The following is a 19,129-nucleotide window of genomic DNA, read 5'->3' on the forward strand; positions in this document are numbered from 1 at the left end:
AAAACAAACAAGACAAAACAAAACTGTTCAGGATAGCAGAGGATTTAGACCTTTCTTTGATGAAGTGAATTGGTCAAGATAAAAGGCAGAGATTGTTAGGCCACGAAGGCTTCAGGGATGAGCAGTTCCTGACAAGTCCACCCACCTTGGGAACAAAGGCTTATAAAAATGGCATCATGTAGAAGAGCTCTTTTATCTTATGAGTTTATGTAGATGTAAGTGATAGCTCATGGTAAAAATACTAACACTTCTATTTCTTTGGCTGGCTCTTCTTCCCTTAACGGGTTGCAGTTTCTAATTCCCACTCATTTGCCCACCGTAGCAATTATGGGTCTTGCCTAAGTGCGGGCAAGTCATCTTGTCCTACACAGTGAAAAGTCAGAACTCCAGAAAAATCAAATATTATTCCCAGGGCTTTGAGGTGTGATGGTAGCATAGGGAGGTAAAAGCAAATTATAGAGTCTGCAGTTAAGGTGGACTGTAGGTCATCAGTTAAGTAATGGCTGCCAAGAAGAGCCGGCCTCAGTGTCAACACTCTTATGAGTAGAGAAATGGATGTGATGCTCTAGCCTCAGACATTCTAAGTGTGCACATATTATTAGTGAAACATGGCTAAGAGTACAGAAACTCTGAGACTTGGACCTTCAGGGTCCCCACCAGACTTTGGTTTCTTGTTGCGACCATATTTAATATACATCACTGAAGAAGACTATCAGTAGGAAAGCAAAAGCTCAAGACTCTCCCTTTCTGGTAACTCTTTAGTGACATCCCGGGGGCAGGAGAATACAATCCAGCCTCCTCATTCCAGCCAATGAGATCTTTTATGATCTGATCTTGCCTTCCTGCGCGCTCTCTTTTCCTCTGACTCCACATGTTGCTTCAGCCACTTTGGTCTTCTTTCAGTTTCTGGAGGCTGGTTCCTGCCCATTTGCATTTGCTGCCTGGGAATGCTCATCCCAGAACTATGCTTGCCTGGCTTCTCCTCTGGTCTCAGCTCAGATGTTGCCAGCCCTTAGCGGGGTCTCCAGAGCCCAACTGCCTGGCTTCAGGTCTTGGCTCTATCACGTGCTGGCTGTGTAATATTCAGCAAGCTCTGTGCCTCATTTTGCTCAGCTGTAAGTGGGGATTATGATAATCCTTATATCATAAGGTTGTTTGTGCAGTTTATAGAATTTAGTGTAAGTAAAGCCCTTAGGACAGTGCCTAGGCGCAGTCAGTGCCTCATAAGTTATAGCAACCCCCCACTCCAAGTCACAAACCCTGCTCTGTTTGCTTTACAGCAGTAATCACTGTTTGAAGTTACTTTATTTGCTTCTTTACTCTCTGTCTTCCAGGCTATATGCAGGTTGAGTAACTGGAACTACACAGAACTCAAAAGTTTCTTCCTTAGGGGTGGAGCAAAACTTCCTCAATAGCATCCTCATGTGTCCCATCCCCCCCATCCCTCCCCCCCACCCCCACCGACCCAGGGCCCTGGTTTCCTACCCTGTGTGGTGAAGGGCTGGGACCACATCTGTGGTTCTGTTGTGTATCCAAATCACCCAGGGAGCCTGTGAAAACTAGAGGTGCCCTGTAGAAATCCCATATGATCCCCAAATCTCACTTCTAGGTTTGTATCAAAAAGAATTGAAAGCAGGGTCTTGAAAAGATACTTGCACACTCATGTCAACAGCAGCATTATTCATAATAGCCAAAAGGTGGAAGCAACCTAAATGTCCACAGGACAGATGAATGGATAAACAAAATGTAGTCTACCCATATGTGAGTCAGTCTTAAAAGGGAAGAAAATCCTGTCAAATGCTACAGTGTGGGTGAGCCTTGAGGACATTATGCTAAGTGAAATAAGCTGGTCATGATAGGAAAAATACTACATTGATTCCATTTATGTGAGGTATCTAAAGTTTACTTCACAGGAACAGAAAGAATAGTGATTACCAGGGGCTGGTTGGGGAGAACGAGGAATTGTTGTTTAGAGTACAGTTTTAGTTTCACAAGATAAAAAAGTTCTGGAGATCTGTTTCATAACAATGTGGACATATTTAAGAGTACAGAACTGTATACTTAAATATGGTTAAGGTGGTAATTTTATGTTATGTTTTTTGCCCACAATAAGAATGAATAAACCATTGCCGGACCTAGATTCCAAGTAAATAGATAGCAGCGGGCAGGGCATTTACATTTTAGAACTCTCCCTGGGAGATTCTGACACCCACCAAACTTTAAGAAACACTAGACCGTTTTTTAAGGATGCATCTGTGGTTTGCACTTAGAGCATTTAAACCTTGCACCATCCCTCATATAAAGGCTTAATTAAATGGAGTAAAAAATGACCCCTAAACCCTCCTCATGGGTTCTCTTTCATTTTGCCACGTTAATCTGCTTCTCATTTGTATTTCCATCTCTCTGCCCTCTCTGTTCCAGTGGAGAGGAATAATCTGCGGGCAGAGGGCCCTGGGAGCCCGCCCGCCAGGGTGTTTTCCTCAAAGTGTCCACAAGGTGGCAGGCCAGGCACTTGGATTTGGGCCGCCAAGGGTGCGCGCAGCCCACAGCCCGGAGCGCCCAGCAGTTCGCCGAAGGGGTGAGGGACCCCAGGACTCTGCACGGTTTGGGGGTGCCTGGAGGAGGTTGTGGGGTTCCCGCTGATGCCCAGGCTAGAACTGAAGCCGGCAGGTCAGTTTCCCGGAAGCAGGCGTGGATTCGCTGTCAGGGGAAGGCGAGCGCTCCCAGTACCCCTCCCCGCAGTGAGCGCCGCGCCGCAGCCACCTGCCGGCGGGGGGGTGGGGGGGGTGGGGTCGGAGCGTCTCTCCGGGCTTTCGAGTGGGTGCACGTGCGGAGGAGGAATAATGTTCACAAGCTACTCTGCTTCTTCGGAGGGAGAGCAATGTTTTGCTGATATTTTCCTTCCAATAATTAAAAGGCCGGAGGCGGAATAGATGCTCTGTGTTGTTTGAAAACTCTTATGTGATGGGGGAGGGTGACGCCCGTTAACACGCACCAGCTGTTGGATATTTAATAGGCATCTTAAAAATACTGATTTGCTGACCCACTTCAGGCCTTGACCCAGCAAGGGGTCACAGGCCACAGCAGTAAATAACTCGGTGAGTGATTTGGTGACACGTTGAGCTGAAAAGTGGAGGACTTTTGACATGATTTTAATGTGCTGTTTGTCTCTCAAGCCAAGACTATGGCTTTCAGTAGGTACAGAATGTTGGCACGTGAAGAGAAAAATGACATGGAGGAAGGGGTGGGTGCAGCCCAAAGAGCACAGGGTTGGGTTTGGGCAGATGTGGTGGGAACTGGCGTTCTGGGCAAGTCCTTCGTCCCATCTAAGGCTCAGTTTCCTCATCTGTGTGATGGAGATAAGAACACCAGCATCATGGGCTGGTGAGGAGGAGTAACTGAAATGTGGATTCATTCATTCATCCACTCTTGCAACAAACATACATACATTCAAGACCTATATGCCAGGCACAAGCTGGGCACTGAGGGTGCCCAGACAATGAGCCCTGGTCCCTTGCAGTCAGGTGGGGAGACCAATGTCCATGGAAGTTTTCCGTGCAGTAGGAGAAGCACCCCTACCAGAAGTTCACTTGGGGTGCCCTGGGGACCAGGGGACTGGCTAAGGGGTATTTGGGGAAGGAGTAGAGAGAGATTGACATACAAACAGAGGCAGCAGATTTCAATCCAGAGGGTTCCAGCCCAAACACACCTGTAGTTTGGAATGTACAGTGTTTGCCACGATGTTTTTTCTCAAAATGGAATTCTTTACCATCATTTAAAAATGGAGAGATTGCACTCACTTGAATTCTAGGTTCCCAGATCCTCTGACAAAAATAGATTTGGCTACATGAAGCCAATATTTCTGCAGGAAACTGTGGTCTGACACTAAGAGGTTGCTGCCTTGAGACAGAGTGTGCACCCCAGTCCCACCATGCCCACATGCTCGCCCAACTCACCTTGCTTCCCGTGTTCTGACCCTATGGACATTGGAGGTGCAACCTCCACTATAAGTGTCTAGAACAGTGGCACTCAATGGGTTCTTCATACCTGCTATTTCCTTTCCCTTTTGAGGGCTGAGAGGGCCTCAGAGGCTGCTTCCCCAACAATGACAGACATCTATGAAGGGCTTAACTAAAAAAGAATGAAGGAAAGAGAACACTCTTTAGATGGAGCCACAGGTGTAAAGTCAGGATTCAGTCCGCTGAGTTTTCTGTTTCATTTTGGGGGTCCTCTCACATTCTGGCCATAGCCAGGGGTCTGGTGAATGTCTGGAGGCTGGCTGGAGTTATGGTTGTGTGGAGGCCTTTGATCGTCAGCCAGGCTTGGCTCATTTTAGAAAACCACATGCAAATCCTTCTCCAAAGTACCATTCCCCCACAAATAATAGTGAACTATTGTAGGGAGGATGGTGAGCCTAGGGTTCTATAATAACAGCATTTTCATGAAAGAAAAATCACATGCCCACACCGTGAGCACAGCTGAGAACATGAAACCTACTATTGAGACATTCTGGTTAAAAGAGAGCATTATCCCATCAGATGGGCCTGTCCGTGGGGGTCTGTGGGAAGCCAGGTGAGAGGGCTTTGCAGGTCCTGCTGGAAATGAGTGGGTAAAAAGCATCCATCCATCCAAGTATGATTAATCTCAGTCATGGGGCTGTTAGGAAGCCCTGGCCTTCCCTTCCTGGCAGGAGGCGAAAGTGGATAATTCACTGTCACAAAAGGAGCCCAGGGAGTGTGGAATGGGGGGTGGCTAAATGGAAGAGGCAGGGGGGCAGGAGGCTGCATCATGAGGTCCAGACTCCACACTCAGGTTTCTTCCTTTTTGGGGCTTGAGGGTGGAGCCATCTATAGGTGACAGTGGGTTTCTGTGGTGGCACCATGTTCTGCATGTTCCCACCCTGCTTCAAGAACCAAGAGGTGGGAAGTCAGCTGCAGGTGGAAGGGGGCTGGGATTAAAGAACAGACAGAGGGGGCTTCCCTGGTGGCGCAGTGGTTGAGAGTCCACCTGCCGATGCAGGGGACACGGGTTCGTGTCCCGGTCCGGGAAGATCCCACATGCCGCGGAGCGGCTGGGCCCGTGAGCCATGGCCACTGAGCCTGTGCGTCCATAGCCTGTGCTCCGCAACGGGAGAGGCCACAACAGTGAGAGGCCCGCGTAGGGACCAGCAAGTCCTCTATCCTCAGATAAGGGAGAGCAGGCCTGCCCCTTGCCCTTCCTCATATGCTTAACTACCTTTTGTTCTCACTGCATTATCAAACTAAACAAACAAACAAACCCACCAAAAACCAAAAAACCCACTTTTGCTCTGCAAATAATCACACATACACGGAAGTATAGAGAATAGCATAAACCGAATGGTTCCTGCGTATTAGAATCACTTGGGGATCTTTGAAAAATCCCAATGCCGAGGTAACCTCCCAGGCCATTTAACTCACCATCTCTGGGGTTGGAACAGAGGCATCAGTATTTTTGAAGCTCTCTGGCTGGTTTCCATGTACAGACATGTCTGTGACCTCGTCATCCAGCTTCTACAATTATCAGTAAGTGGCCAGTCTTGCTGATCTTGTAGCTCTTGTGTCCTAGATTCCCAATTTTCCATTGCCCCCCAGATTATTTTAAAGTGAACAGCAGACTTATTTCCTCCTTAAATGCTTCAGAATACATTGAGAACCTGAAAACAGAACATAAGCACAATAACACTGTCACTCCAAAAAAACTGTGATTCCCTGGTATCATCTAATATCCTATCTTTGGTTTACACTTTAGCTTTTGAGACATTCCTGTCTCTCCTTTATCTTTGATTTTAATTTGATTCCAAAGGGATGAATAATGTCCCCTTCTCCCCATTTTGGAGGTAGTAGCGTTGGTGAAAAGGGCATAAAGTTGACTCACCCCTGGTTACTTGCCCCTTTTCCTCAGTGTGACTCTGTGTTCTCATTCTTTTGGGGGACAGCCCTGCCCACGTCTGTGGGCAAGAGGACAGCCAGAGGGGCAGAGATGCCCATATATTCAATGACTGTTGATCGGGGGCTCCTGTTTTTCCAGGCACCGTGTTAGGTGCTGGATCACTGGGCCTGTCTTTGTCACCATAATATTCTGTGTAGCACAGAGTCTGGCATATGGTGGGGCCTCAGGAAATGTTTAGCTCAGGGACGAAAGTGTGTGTTTTTGTTACCAGTACATTCAGATGCCCATTGCTGATGGGTTGGGTCCGATTATGCAATATCCCTTTATAAATCACATAGGTGTGAAACTTACACATCGTCCTTCTTTACTTGAGGATCTGAGAACTTTGTTTTCTTTTCAGTAATTTTCCTGAGAACAGAATATGGATTCCCCAAATGAGATGAAACATCTTGGCAGAGTGAAATCTGAGTAGCAGGGAGCAACGGCAGCCTGAACAGTTGAAATGCAAACCTGCTGGCTAAGCCTCATTTCAGCTGTGAGGTTTCAGCCTTCTCTTTCCAGCGAATCCTTTTAAAGGGGCGCAGGCATGCCACAGAAATTGACTGATTAGAAGTTGACCCTCTTTTATTTTCTTTGCCCAGCCTCTAAGTGAAATGCTTAGGAACAGAACAATAAAATGGTCAGAAGGCAACTAGTGTCGCCAAGGACGACAGTGAGATCTCACTGACCCACACGTTTTTTAAAGAAGATTTTTCTGCTTATCACACTTTTATTGTAGAAAATTTGAAAAATATAGGGTAAAAGTATGAAGAAATGAAAATCACCTGTATCTTACCATCTAGAAATAACTGCCATTATCTACTGGAGATAACTGCCCATTTTGGTGTATTTCCTTCTTGTCTTTTTTTTTTTTTCTTCCTATGCCTAAATATAGACTATTTTCTTATTTAATTAGAATTATTGTTAATTTCTTTAATTTAAATGTACATAGGACTTTATGCTTTTATAAGCCATAAAAAAACCTGTTTCCTCCTTTGTTGCTCATTATAATTCAATAAAGGATGTAGGAAGGATCTTATTCTCATATTACGAGGGAGAAATCAAGGTCCAGAAGGTTAAGTGATTTTTCTCGAGGTCACACAAGTGGTCCAGGAGTCTCATTTGTCATCAAGGGGTCTTTCTGTTTGATCCCAGTCCTCACTGTGTATAGAGACCTGTCCCATCAGTGGGATAGCCCTAGGGTTATTTATGGCCCCAAGACTGACTGTTATTTCTTTCCCCATCTCCAGAAGGTTTGATTCAGAGGGTAAGGACCCACACACCTCTCGGTACCGTCTAATTATAGATGCTGAGAGGGAAGGTGTGGAAGATAAAGTACCATCATTTATGGGGTAATCCAGCCTGCATTCCAGATGACGTACTGTGTTAAGCACTTGTGGACTCTACCTGTCTTACGAGCTCTGACCTCCAAATCCTTACCCACCCATCCCCTCTTCCAAGGGAAGCTGCCCAGCCATCGCCTCTGCTGCTCACCTGCCAGGCTTAGTGCCAAGGTGCCCTGGGCCTTAGCCTCATCTTATCGGTGTCCCAGGGCTGGATTATGATGACAATCTGGTGTAAAAAGATGTTCGAGGACAATCAGATGTTCTTCCTCAGGAACTACTAAACATGGGGAAGATTTACCAGTGATTTACTGAGGCAGAGGGTCAGGACAGGGTCACAGCCAAAGCCAAGTGTAAAATGAGATTATGATGGAGCAGGAAATTTGAATATGTTGGCAGAGAGAAAAGAGCTGTGTGAATCACAGAGAGAATTAGAACCATGGAGGGAGAGATCAAGAGACCAACCCCACGTCGCTTGTTCCTGGGGTTTCCAGGTTCATGTCCAGCCCCTGTGTATCTGACAATAACTGTCTTCACCCACCACCTCCCTGGAGGTAACTTGGTCATCTTTGCAACCAAGCAAGGCAGATTGCCTGAATGGTCACAAATCCACAGCCCTATAGACTGGAAGAGACCTTCCAGAAGGCCTTGCTTGTCCTCCCAGTTTTGCAGATGAGAGAGCTTAGGCTGCAGAGGGGAGAGGACTTGCCCACGGTCAGCAGGTCTCCTAAGTCTAATCCAGGTTCCCTACTGTCTCCAGGCCATGTGCTTTCTTGATTTCTTGCATCTCAGCCTCGGCTTCCTGCCATGTCGTTAAACTTGACGGTTGGGCTCATGCTTTCTACATCCATTTCTTCCACTTCCTTTTGCTGTGTATATTGCTAAACACTGAGTAGGTGCTCAATAAGTACTTGTTAACTTGAAGGGGAAGATGCTTTCGGTCAGAGGCAGTGATGGAGGTGGCCATTGATGAAAGCTCCCTTGACTGATGGACAGGCTGGCATTTTGGGTGAGTGTGAGACAGGACCCCTTGGCTCCTGTACAGTCACTAGTCTTTGATGTTGGAGGAGACTCTTCATACTGTGGATGTGCCACAGCAAAACTGAACAAAGAGGATGGTTTTTGCTGTGTCTGACAAGGCAGAATCTATCACCAGCAGTGTAGAGCCAAGAGAAAGGAGGTTCAGAAAATGTGTGCACATCTGATTAGACTGTATATCTCCTGGGCAAAATTGAATATGGTGCATCATATTTATTGGTTGTTCGGATTCTCCAAATCTTTTTTAAAACAATATAGCCAGAATTTAGCTTGACCAGAGTAAGAGGGAGGGAAAAAGTAGTTCAGAAATGGTATTTTAGACTGATGTTATCTAAGTCTTCATTCTTTCTTTATTTTCTAACAAATATTTATTGAGTGCCAATTCTACACCATGCATCATTTTAGACACTGGGAATACAGCAGTGATCCAGGCTTTGAAAAATTCGTGCCTCCCTGGAGCTTGCATTCTATTGGGGTTGCAAAGGTAATTAAAGGAAATGTGACATGTACTAGTTTGCTAGGGCTGCAAAAATAAAGTATCACAGGCTGGCTTAAACAACAGAAATTTATTGTCTCAAAGTCCTGGAGGCTAGAAGTCTGAGATTGTTGGCAGATTTGGTTCCTTCTGGGGCCTGTCTCCTTGGCTTGTGGATGGCCATCTTCTCCCTATGTCTTCACATTGTCTCCCCTCTGTCTGTGTCTGTGTCTGACTTTCCTCTTCTTAGAAGGACACTAATTATGTTGGATTAGGGCCTACCCCACTTTAAACTTAATTAGCTCTTAAAGACCTTATCAGTGGTTAGGACTCTGCACTTCCATTGCAGGGGGCCCTGGGTTCGATCCCTGATTGGGGAACTAAGATCCTGCAAGCTGTGTGGCGTGGCCAAAAAAAAAAAAAAAAGACCCTATCTCCAAATGCAGTCACATTCTGAGGTACTGGGCATTAGGGCTTCAACATATGAATTATAGGAAGGATACAATTCAGCCCATAGTATGGTGTAAATAAAGTGATATTGATGCATGATGACTCAGCAATTTAAGGCATAAAGGTTTTGATGCTTTTCCAAACTGGAGAAGGATCGCTTGTCCACCCATGATGCCTATGGTCAGTGCTGGCTTAGAGCGAAGGCTGACCTCGGGCAGCAAAGTGATCCGGAGTGATGCATTGAGTTATCCTCAGTGAAACTAAGCAGGCCATGTGAGAATTAAACCACTGATTTGGACTTAATTAATACGAAAGTCTAAACAACTGAGAAAGAGGCCCAGACCCCTTATCCCCACACACATATATTTAACATATCTTGCTGGAAATAAGTAAATTTATTTTCATAAACAATGACTCAGGGAGAAACTGCAACCATTCCACATGGAAGCATTAAAGCTGTTTGTTTTTTCCCTTTAATTACCTCCTATTTTCCTAATGGGATTGGCGTGTGTGTGGTTCCTGCTGCTTTATGTACTTTGTTGTCCTGTGGCTCATCGGTTTCTCTTTTCTTTTATGCTTTTGTGGTTTTACTAAACAAATGACCTTCTGTGTCACAATGAGCTCCTGGATCTCCACATGCTGATGAGCATAAATCCACCCAATCTGGAACTCTTTGCTATGGACGATTCAGTTTGGCTTTTGAAATAAGATAAAAGTGCTGAAATAGTTGGTCAAACACATAGGAGAAGGGCTCATGGTCCTCCCGGGGCTTCGATGCAACAGATGCCTGCTTCAGCAGTGGAGTGTGGGTTTGGTCAGTCTGTCAAATTGGAAAACCCATCCATCTGCTAGTCTGAGAACAGAGACTTCTCTCATGGGCACTCTGGGACTAATTTGTTAGTAAAGAGCTCTGCAGGCCACTGAATCCCAGGGAGAGTTGGTGAAGCAATAAGAAGGGTGCAAAAACTGTGTTAATTTTTTCCCAGAGTGACCAGGTGAAAAAGGAAGGATTTAGATAAACAGGGGAAACAGTTGTGTTGACTAGAGGCCTGATTAGGAAGAGAGGGTTTTCTTTGTGATTTCTTTGCTCTTCTTTATTGCCTTAAAAAATCTTGGTAGGAACTTCTGTGTCCATTGACTGATTCCCGCGTTTCTGTATTTGTTAATTTACTGAATACCCATTAGGTAACAGGGCCTGGGATAACATATGATACTTTCCTTCAAAAAGCCTGTGGTAGGGAGGTGAGTCAACAAGATGGCAGAGTAGAAGACCCCAGCCAACATCCCTCAAAAAGATCAATAATTAGACAGTTATCCAAGAACAAAAACAGCTTGGGAGAGCTCTGGAGTCCACGTAAGAAACTCCAGCAATATAGTAGAGCAAAAATCCCAGAGAATAACCACAGAAAAAGTAAAGGAACAATAGTTTCATTTTGCCTGCATCATCCCATCCCCCAGGCTGGCCCTGCTCCCCATCTAGAAAGAGTTCCCCTTGCCAGGAAAGGGAGAGTGGGATGAGTGACCAGATTTCAGGATACTACACAAAGGACAGACCTCGATTTCACTCCACCCAGAAACTGGCAAAGCTGAGATGTATAAAGATGGCTGGGGGCAAGGAAGAAGAACCGCGGCTGCCAATATCAGCCACACAGCAGGAGTGATTGTGGTTCCCAGTGACCTGCTCTGCAGAGGACCCCGACGGCTTTCGCCACTGAAGAAGCCAGCAGGCCCCCTGCAGATGTCACTGGTTTTCACCCCACAGGTATTGGCATTCACTAGCCTGAGTCCCCCGCTGTTCATTACCTCTGCCCTATCCCCTGGCCGCCTCTGGTGCCTGGGACCTGCACTGGCAGCTAGTCCCAGCCTCTGTGTTGCACACATGGGAGACAGCAGCCTGGGTCCCCATGGCTGACCTCACTGACGTGTGTGTGCTCAGTGCTGGCTTCTCCAGTGTGTGCTTGCACACCACTGGCCTGACTCCCATCGCTGGCCTCCACTGCTGTGTGCATCTGTGGCGAGAACCTGCAGCCACGAAAGTGCACATTGACAGCCAAGGCTCCCACAGCTGCTGTGGACCAAGATCCAGCCCTGTCTCCTGTCACTGGCCTGCACCACGGGGTTCACCTGCCACTAGCCCGATCAGCTGTGCACGTGTACCCTGCTGGCCTGACTCTCATTAGCAGCCTCCACTGCTGTGCTCGTGCCTGTGGTGAGACCCTGCAGCCACAGAAGTGCACACTGACAGTCAGGGCCCCTGCAGCTGCTAGTGCACATGCAGTTGGCCCTGATCCTTGCTGCTGGCCAAGGCCCTTGCCACTGTGTGTGTGTGCATCAGCTTCTGACATTACACTGGCACCTGCAGCTGGGTCCTGCAGCTGAGGGTGTGCACACCACCTGCTCTAGCCACTACTGCTGCTGGCCCTGGTCCCCAGCTGCTGGACCTGGAGATGCTGCTGAGGACCCCAACAGCCCTTGCAGCCACTGTGGACCACCACAGAGCTCACCAGACACCACACAATTGTAAATGTTGTGGACCTCAGTGACTGAACCACTGAGACATCATGCCCTTCTGTATCTGGAGATGCCACGTGGCCCACAACTTGATGCCCTGCACCACTTGACCTAGGATCACAGCACACTCCAGTGTGTCCCCATCTGCAGATGAAGTGCTTTCCTTACTGAAGTCAGTCCATAAAGGCTGGAATTTTTCTGGATCATTTCAGATGTGCAGACACCTACACCAGGCTATGAAGAATCAGGGAAACACATCTCTACCAAAGGAATATAGTAAACCTCCAGTAATTGGCCTCAAAGAATGGAGATCCAGGAATTGCCCAACAAAGTTGTCAAAATAATTGTTCCAAAGATGCTCTTTGAGAACACAGGTGAACAATTTAATGAAATCAGGAAAACAATGCAAGGACAAAATGAGACGTTCAACAAAGAGATAGAAAACAAAAAAGAACCAAACAGAAATCTGGAGCTGAAGAATACAATGATAGTTCAATAGAATTGAACTAATCTATTGAAGAATTCAGTAGAAATCTTTAACAGAAGACTGGACCAAGCAGAGGAAAAACATCAGTGAACTTGAAGACAGAGCATTTGAAATTATCCAGTCAGAGGAGCTAAAAGAAAAAAGAGTGAAAAAAAGAAGGGTACAGAATTTATGAGATGCCATTAAGAGAAACAATCTAAGCGTCTTTGGAGTCCCAAAGGGGAAGAGAGTGAGAAAGGGGCAAAAAGCTTACTTAAAGAAATAATGGCTGAGAACATAGCAAACTTGGGAAGAGATATGTACATCCAAGTTCATAAAGCTAATATGTCATCCCAGAATTTCAATCCAAAATGATTTTTCTCTAAGACACATTATAGTAAAACTGTCTAAAATCAAAGACAAAAAGGGAATTTTAAAATCAGCAATAGAAAAAATATTTCTCTCATACAAAGGAAACCCCATAAAGATATCAGTGAATTTCCCAGCAGAAACCTTGCAGACTAGGAGAGAGTGGGATGATGTATTCAAAGTACTGAAATAAGAAAACTGCCAACTGGAATACTTTATCCAGCAAAGTTGTCTATCAGAAATGAAGGCAAGATAAAGACTTTGCCAAACAACAAAAACTGAGGAAGTACATCACCATTATATAATACCTCACAAGAAATGCTGAAAAGAGTTCTTCAAACTGAAACAAAAATATGCTAATTAGTAACATAAAAACTTATGAAAATATACAACATACTGGTAAATATAAATATATGGTCAGATTTAAAGTACTCTAAAGTGATAAATATATAGTCAGATTTAAAATACTCTAATACTGTCATAAGGTGGTGGTGTGTTACCACTTAACTCTTGTATAAGCTTAAAGCACAAAATTATTAAAAATAGCTATAGCTACGAAATTGTTCATGGATACACAATATAAAAAGATGTAAACCGTGACAACAAAAACAAAATGTGTTGGGGGTTAGTGAAAGGGTAAGGTTTTATTTTTATTATAATTGAAGTTAAGTTTTATCAGCTTAAAATAGACTGTAATATCTATAAAATGTTTCAAATAAGCCTCAGGGTAACCACAAAAGAAAAACCTGTAGTAGATACACACAAAGTAAAGACAAGGGAATCAAAGTATGCCACTATGGAAAATCATCAATTCATAAAGAAAGAAAGCAAAAGAGGAAGAAGGGAAGAAAGGAGCTATAAAACAGCCAGAACATAATTAACAAGATGGCAATAGTAAGTACTTGCCTATCAATAATTACTTTAAAAGTAAATGGATTAAATTCTCTAGTAAAAAGGAATAGAGTGGCTGAATGGATAAAAATCAGGACTCAACTATATGCTGCTTACAGGACACTCACTTTAGCTTCAAGGACACACATAGGCTGAAAGTGAAGGGGTGGAAAAAGATATTCCATGCAAATAGAAACCAAAAAGGAGCAAGAGGTGGCTATATTTATATCAGACAAAATAGACTTTAGATCAAAAGCTGTAACAAGGAAAGAAGATGGTAATTATGTAAAGGTAAAGGAAGGGGTCAATTCATCAAGAGGCTCCAGCCTCAGCGAGCCGCAGCTCCTAGTCAGCCATGCGATCACAAGGGTAAACACCTGTTATACTTAGAACCATTCTGTACCCATACAATCATTCTGTTTTTCATTGTCAGTACAGTATTCAATAAAGTACATGAGATATTCAACAGTGTATTATAAATTAGGCTTTGTGTTAGATGATTTTGCCCAAGTGTAGGCTAATGTAAGTGTTCTGAGTGTGTTTAATGTAGGCTAGACTAAGCTATGATGTTTGGTAGGGCAGGTGTTTTAAATGCATTTTAGACTTATGATATTTTCAGTTTATGATGGGTTTATCAAGATGTAACCGCATCATAACTTGAGGAATATCTGTATCTTATAAGGGGTCAATATAAAATATATAAAGAAACTCTTGCAACTCAATAGCAAAAAACCAAATAACCCAGTAAAAAATGGGCAGAGGACCTGAACAGACATTTTTCCAGAGAAGACCTCCAAATGGCCAACAGCTACATGAAAAGGTGCTCAACATCACTAATTATCAGGGATACACAAATCAAAACCACAATGTGAAATCACCGCACACCTGTTAGAATGGCTATTATCAAAAAGGTAGGAGATAAATGCTGGCAAGTATTTTTGAGAAAAGAACCCTGGTGCACTGTTGGTGAGAATATAAATTGGTGGAACCACTATCGAAAACAGTATGGAGGGTCCTCAAAAAATTAAAAATAGAACTGCCACAGGATCCATTGATCCTACTTCTGGGTATTTATCCAAAGGAAATGAAATTAATATCTTGAAGAGATATCTGCTTTCCCAGGTTCATTGCATTATTCACAATAGCCAACACATGGAAATCACCCATGTGTGTGTTGACACATGAATGGATAAAGGAAAAGAAAACAGGGCTTCCCTGGTGGTGCAGTGGTTGAGAGTCCGCCTGCTGATGCAGGGGACATGGGTTCATGCCCTGGTCCAGGAAGATCCCACATGCCGCGGAGCGGCTGGGCCCGTGAGCCATGGCCGCTGAGCTTGTGCGTCCGGAGCCTGTGCTCCACAATGGGAGAGGCCACAACAGTGAGAGGCCCGCGTACTGCAAAAAAAAAAAAAAAAAAAAAAAAAGGAAAACATGTGTATATAACTTGCCTGCATGGTTATAGTAGCTTCACCTCTAATAACTTGCCTTTTAAATTTGCCTCCACAACCAGGCTTATCTTTCTGAACTATAGGTAAGACCATGCTTCTACCCTCTTAGAGTCTTATCAGTGGCTCCCCATCGGCTAGAGTTTGGATTCCTCAGCTTGGCAATTCCATCATTCCCCCAGCTGGCCCTGCCCCGTCTTCCATCAGACTCTGCTGTCATCAGCTAGAGCATGTGTACCCTTTCACATCTCTATGCCTTGGCTTGTATGATTTCTTCATCTTGAAAATCTTTTCCCTGCCTCATCTGTCTCTTGAAATATTTTTTTATTCTTTAAACCTCAGTTCAAGTTCTACCATCTTTATGAAATCTTTTTTGATATCTAGTCAGAATTAACTGTTCTTCCTTACTGTAATTTATAGCTCTTCTTTAGGTTCTGCTATAGAGTTGGTGCTTATATTCTAACTCTCTCCAGATTGCAAGCTTTTGAGTTCAGCAGGTATCGTATCTTATTTTTCTCTGTATGTAGCCTAGTGATTAGCATGTATTAGTATGTAATTCTACACACAAATTATGTGTTCAGTAAGGACTTACTGGGTGAACAACTGTCATCAGCCTATTGGATTGTTCCCCTGGGAGGTCCCTTCATCAACCTTAAGCTCCTCATGTCCAAATCTGAGATCATGAGCTCTGGCCACCCCCAAATTGGCTCTCCTTCGCAACTTTCCTAGTTCTGTCAGTTATTACTTAGTATCTGCGCCCAAAAACTCAGCCATCCTTGATTTTTCTCTCCATTCTCCCATAATACCTGTTAATCTCTAGGCCTTGCAGATTTTACACAAGATATGATAAATATCTGTGCTTTTCTCTCTGATAAACCTAGCCCTTCTCACTTCACGCTCAGTTTATCTTAGTAGAATTTTAGCTGGTCTCTCTTGGGTTCCACCTTCATAGAAATGGTTGAGCGTAGCTGTGTGCTGAGCCAGCCATAGAACAAAAAACATAGACAAAGCTCTTTAAGGACCATGAAACATGTCTACATTTCAGTGATCACAGTCAGGGCTTCACTATCAAAAAGTAGTTTTTATAAAGTTTTTGTCTTCTTACAAAAGCAATACAAAAGCACTGTAGAAAAAATTTAAAATATCAACAGGGAAAAGGAAGAAAAAAATGGCATAAAATCCTACCATTGTACATTTTGATGTATCTCCCACTATTTGTTTTTGGCGTGCATGTATGTGTTGTGGGTACATGTGTGCCTGTGTGTGTGCTTGTCCTTCAGGTTAGGGTTACATTTGGCTTTAAGTGTACAGAAAACCCAACTGAAAATGTCTTAAACAAATAGACATTTATTTGTCTCTCGCCAGAGATCTATAGAGAGCAGGTATTTGGCAGGTTCTGTGGCTCATGATGTAGTGCTGGATTCTCTGCAATTCCCTTGGCCATTTGCTCACGAGTTGAAGATGGTGGCCGCACTTGTAGCCATGTCAGCTGCATTTACTGCAGGAGTGAGGCAGAAGGGGAAAGGCAGCACTTGCAGACATTTGAATGTGTTTCATGGGTCAGAACTCTGTCACGTGACCACTCCAAGCTCCAAGTCAGGCTGTGAAAATGAACACTTGGCTTTTTTACCTTCCCTGTACAGCAGGCAAGAGTGAGAGGCCTAATGTTGGTGTTGGGTGGATTGAACCGCGGTATCTACCACATAGACAATGATGCATTTGGTATCGAATATTTGGGTCTAGTTAGGATTGCTTTCTTAGCATAATTTCTAGATATGAAACTTATGGCTCCAAAGGTATATCACCTAAAGAAAGCTTTGTAGGATTAAAGCTTTGTTGCCCTGTCGATAGCAGCAATGACACATGGCTTTTATTACATGTGGAACAAACCTGACTTTGGGATATAATCCAATGTAGCTTTATTTTGATCTCTCATTGCCCCTTTAAGTTTTATTGGGTGGGCAGGGAGATGAATTTCCCTTGCCTGTGATAAAAATTTGGGCAGGTCCATGGCTCTTCTGTTCTCTCTTAGGCAGCAGACCATCCAATGGTTATGTTAGTTGCAAACAAATTTCAGAAATTAGAATATCCAGACCCCAACAATAATCAAATCTCTGAATTTAATTAATGTGATTGTGGGCCTCCTGCAGCTGGACCCTCACTGTGGCTGACCCCTTGGTAGAGCAGATGCATATCCTCCTGTCTGCCCCTATAACTGCTATTACTGACCACTGGGTGGAGGGGGTGGGGGGAAGGAGGGACAGGAGAGCTCTTCCTTATTTTTATTTTTTTTCTCTTTTTGCGGTATGTGGGCCTCTCACTGTTGTGGCCTCTCCCGTTGCGGAGCACAGGCTCCGGATGCGCAGGCCCAGCGGCCATGGCACACGGGCCCAGCCGCTCCGCGGCATATGGGATCCTCCCAGACCGGGGCACGAACCCGTATCCCCTGCATCGGCAGGCGGACTCTTAACCACTGCGCCACCAGGGAGGCCCTGAGAGCTCTTCCTTGAACTGCCATTTGCTCCGCACTCCCAGGCCTTGCAGATATTTTTAGCTGACTCTTTCTTTGATGTGCTGGTGGGCTGCTTGGGAATGCCTCTGCCTGGGAATCCCCCTGCAGCTCTCTAGGCGCAGACTGTGCAATTCCCCCCTTCCTTGCTGCTCTCATCCTGGTTTTCTGATATTCTCCACACACTGTCTCACTGTTGGAGACCTCACGCCCCACCCCCCAGGAGGACTTTTGGCAGGTTTTAAAATGGACCCAGGCTGGCTTTCTTTCATCGTCTGCATCTCATTCCTGTAAACCCTGGGGATGCAGGCCCATCCCAGCTGTACGCCCTTCTCCTGCTGCCATGTGCTGACTAGATTTCTCTACAGTGTACAATGTCCCCTAAGTATGGGGACCATCTTCATACTCCTTCAATGGCCCAATGGCAGCCCCCTCCCTAGGCTTGAGGTGACAGAAAGCACATCCTTCCCCTTACATGGCAGTGTAGGGTGGGACTTACAGCATCTCAAAAATTCTGTTCAAAGCAATTGATTCACAAATTCCCCCTTCATCTACTCTCTTAAAATTTTATATTCCCAAAGCAGATAAAGGCCTCTGGGTGAGGGACTCAAAAGAGTTAGGAAACTAGTTCCTAACCACTTCCTATAAATTCTGCATTGGAGGTTTTTCTTAGTCTGGGCTGCTATCACAGAATGCCATTGATTGGGTGGCATGTAAACAACACAGATTTATATCTCACACTTACGATGGATGGGAAGTCCCGCAATCAAGGTGCTGACAGATTTGGTGTCTGGTGAGGACCTGCCTTCTGGTTTACCGATGGTTGTCCTCTCTCTGTGTCCTCACATGGCAGAGGGAGATGGGAACTCTCTGGGGTCTCTTTTATAAGGGTACTAATCCCATTTGTGAGGTCTCTGCCTTCATGACCTAATCACCTCCCAAAGACCCCACCTTCAAACACCATCATGTTGTGGGTTAGGATTTCAACATACATGAATTTGAGGGGACTTAAACATTCAGTCCTTAGCAAGCTGTTCTGTGCTCACACTGCTATCTGATATCTGTGGTATTGGCATCTCAGTTGGAGCAGACAGAATTGCAGGCTTGCCTCTCTTCCAGGTGAATGCAAGAGCCATATATCTGGTGAACCTCCCCTCAAAGCTTCTCTAAAGTCTAGACAAAGATGATTCCTGCTCTCTCTGGAGCTGAAAAAATAAAAAGCCAGCAATTGTCCTAGTAGAAATAAGTATGTATAATGATTTATGTAATCCAAATGGCTGTGAGGGCTGAAAATTGGCTTGTATAAAAGGTTAGGCAAATTCTTGCTAAGAAGTCTAATGCTGCAAACTGTCGCTCTCTATTTAAACTTCACAGGGAGTGCCTTATGGAGGGGCAGCTGGACTTGCTCTGTTTTTCAGAGAACAGAGCCTGATGGCTTCTCACACTTAGGGCTGTCCAAAAGCAAATGCAGGGGCTGCTCGTGATAGCCAAGTGTCGGACGATGTGCTAAAAGCCCAGTAGCTGGTCTCTGCATCCCAAAGAAAGACGTGATCTGGTTACAAGATCAATGGCCCTGCCTTATGGCAACTCCTGCAAAGTTTCCACTGTTGAGTTTGGGGAACTTCCTCCATACTGGACAAAATGCTGCCTCTAGGACCCAGTGGCTGGCTTCCTGCCAGGGAC

This window comes from Mesoplodon densirostris, chromosome 8, assembly GCF_025265405.1.
Source record: "Mesoplodon densirostris isolate mMesDen1 chromosome 8, mMesDen1 primary haplotype, whole genome shotgun sequence".
Lineage (NCBI taxonomy): Eukaryota > Metazoa > Chordata > Mammalia > Artiodactyla > Ziphiidae > Mesoplodon > Mesoplodon densirostris.